General features: G+C 38.5%; 1 pseudogene; it reads right to left on the bottom strand.

Moving 5' to 3' along the window:
• Nucleotides 1-384: 384 nt before the first annotated feature.
• LOC116895981 lies at nucleotides 385-2,114 on the bottom strand (annotated as a pseudogene).
• Nucleotides 2,115-3,351: the final 1,237 nt, after the last annotated feature.

Genomic DNA, 3,351 nt, shown 5'->3' with positions numbered 1-3,351 from the left:
TTTTTGAATCATTTTTATTCTAACTCATGAGTATATATATATATATAATTATAATGATTAAATTGATGTCATAATCTCAATTTTTTTCATTTTAGATTTCTATTTACATGCATGTGTGAGTGTCTACATGAGTTTGTTTACCCTAAGTGTAGGTACACACAGGGGTCAGACGAGGGCATCAGATTTCCTGGGAGTGGGGTTAAAAAGCAGTTGTAAACTGCCTGGTGTGGGTGCTGGGAGCTGAACCCAGGTCCTGTGCAAGAGCAGCAGTTGTTCTTAATCACCGAGCTTTTTGTCCAGCAATATGCTCTTTTTTTTAAAAAAAAAAAAAACAAACTGAAAACTATTGTACAAAAACAGGACTTTATTTTGGGAAATCAGTTTCTAATTATAGCAGGTTTTACTTTGAGAAATAAATGTACACAACAGCACATTCTGATTCACCCTTACGTTACCTGGTGTGTGAGCAAGGAATGTTCTTATTCTTTGTAGAAGTTCCTTCTTTACATGCTCAGGTACCAGGGCTCTCTGCCTTTCGGAGTGATTTTAGTCAATAGTAATGTGTGTTTTAGTCCTTTTCTTAAATTACCTTTTTATAGTGTATCATTAACTGATCCTTCCAGCCGCACTAAATTTAGATTTCTATTAACTTTTGGTTAGTCTGCTGTCATCCGTGTATCTTTGTTCATCTTGTTAACCACTATCACCGTGGGCAAGGGCCATCCTTCCCTAGTGACTAAATGAGCCTTGCACTGACTACCCTTACCTACCACGCTCTTCCCAAAAAATATTCTTTAAAAAAAAAAAAAAAAAAAGCACAAGCATGCACACACATGAACACAACACACACACACACACATACGGTTAAGTGACCAGAGTCCAACTACTGGATGTTTCTCTCAGGATTCATATTCATTGAGTCTAGACTCATTGGTTCTTTTTTAAATTTTTTTAATTAATTATTTTATGCATGTACACTGTTGATCTCTCCAGACACACCAGAAGAGGGAATCAGATCCCATTACAGATGGTTGTGAGCCACCATGTGGTTGCTGGGAATTGAACTCAGGACCTCTGGAAGAGCAGTCAGTGCTCTTAACCACTGAGCCATCTCTCCAGCCCTTAAATTGTTTTTTAATTAAAAAACAATTTTTTATTATAAAACAGTTCTGCAAATAACCCTTCCCCCCCCCCAAAAAAAAAAAACAAAACAAAACTAGGCCCAAAGACTGTACCATTCAGTGATTCTTTACAATTTAAATAGCTAGTTAGAACAGAAGCTATAGACAGTTTCTATCCTTTCACACTTTGAATTTATTTCCTGCTCGCAGTCCTTCCTCATCCTCTAATACTTAGGCTTTCTTCTCCCTTTGCTGTATGTTGTACTGTCTGTCCCACACAGACATTTGTTTATAAGTATACATATATTGTTGGCTATGTTCTGCATGTGAAGAACATGCACCTTTTTCTAAGGTTGTGTGGCCTGATTTAATATTGTACATTTTAAGTCCATCCATTTTTCTGCAAATGTTGGAACCACTTTGTTTTTTTGGGGGTGTGTGTGTGGGGGTTGGCTGTCCTGGAACTCCTATAGACTGGGCTGGCCTTGAACTTAAGAGATCTGCCTGCCTCTGCCTCCTGAGTGCTAGGATTAAAGGCACGAACTACCATTGCCTATCATAATTATATTTTTCTTTAGAGCTAACTAGTACTCCATTTTTATTTGTTTATCACATTTTCATTATCCATTTATATGTCTGTAGCAGTGAGGTCGATTCTAATTCTTTGCTGTGGTGAATAAAGCAATAGTAAATGTGGGGAATGTCTCCAGTAAATGTGAAGAGTAAAATAATGGAATCATACAGTAGTTCTAATTTTTAATCTTTTTTTCAAGACAGGGTTTCTCTGGCTCTTTACAAACTTCTTCAGCTCTGTACACCAGGCTGGCCTTGAACTCACAGAGATCTGCCTGCCTCTGCCTCCTGAGTGCAGGGATTAAAGGTGTGCACTACCATACCAGGCTTCTAGTTTAAAATTTTTGAGGACTATCCGAACTCATTTCTACAGTGGCTGTATTAATTTGCATTCTTACCAACAGTGAATAAGGGTTTCATTCTGTCCATATCATTTTCAGGATTTGTTAGATTTATTGATGGTAGCCCTCCCAGGGTTAGATAGTATCCTGATGGCTAGGAACATTGAACACTGTTAGAAAAATATTTACGGCTATGTGGGATAGCCACCAGAGCACTGCTCGGACATGGGGTTAAGTCTTTATTATCTAGCTACATACAAATGTCAGTGTAGCACTGAGCCCTTTTCAGAATGATCTTTTAATTGCAAAAATCATGTTGTGGATTGACATACTTCAGTTAATGCACTACCATTGCCTATCATAATTACATTTTTCTGTAATTATGAAGCAGAGTTGAAGAAACTAAATAGTGTTATTTTGAGGCTTTCCCAGTACTGTATGGACTTTGATGGATGAGGCCTTTATTTTAGTTTTGGCAGATGGTGCTGTCGTAAGTACTGAGTTTATGACCCAAACGGCACTTATATCATGGAGTCATTTGTGCTGAGCTCTTAAGGCCTATTAAGGTCTGGGCCCTTGTTACAGTGGCTACTTTTCTTTGTTTTTGTATTTTAAGTTGCCCTTTCAGTTCATTTGCCAGTTTGTTGACCGGCAGTTTTTATTTCCTTGGTATTTTCTGCAATTCTTGGTGAATTCCAGAAATTTGCCCATTGTATAAAGTGTAGCTCGTAAAAGTTTCTCCCATTCTGTGGATTGCCATTTTGCTGTACTGATTGTTTCCTTTGCTTAACATCTTTGTGTGGAACTAGTTTCTCTTGCAGGTAAACTGGTAACTGCTGTTGTTTTTCCTTGGCAACAGAGGTGTTAGTAACTTACAAGGTATGCTTCTAGCACAGTTAGAATGTTTCCTTTTGAAAAGAGCCGGTCTGTGATGACACACACCTTAAATCCCAGCCCTTGGGAGGCAGAGGCAAGTGAACCTCTGTGAGTTCCAGGACAGCCTGGTCTACAGAGTGAGTTCCAGGACAGTCAAGGCTATAGAGAAATGTCTCAAAAACCAAAACTAGGGGCTGGAGAGATGGCTTAGAGGTTGAGATCACTGACTGCTCTTCCAGAGGTTCTGAGTTCAGTTCCCAACAACCACATGGTGGCTTATAACCATCTGTAATGGGATCTAGTGCCCCTTTTTGGTGTGTCTGAAGACAGCAACAATATACTCACATAAAGTAAATAAATAAACCTTAAAACAAAACAAAAACCCCAAACCAACCAACCAAACAAGCAAAAAACAAACAAACAGTCACCAGAATGTATTA

Source organism: Rattus rattus, chromosome 3, assembly GCF_011064425.1.
Source record: "Rattus rattus isolate New Zealand chromosome 3, Rrattus_CSIRO_v1, whole genome shotgun sequence".
Lineage (NCBI taxonomy): Eukaryota > Metazoa > Chordata > Mammalia > Rodentia > Muridae > Rattus > Rattus rattus.
This window is presented reverse-complemented; position numbering and strand designations above follow the sequence as displayed.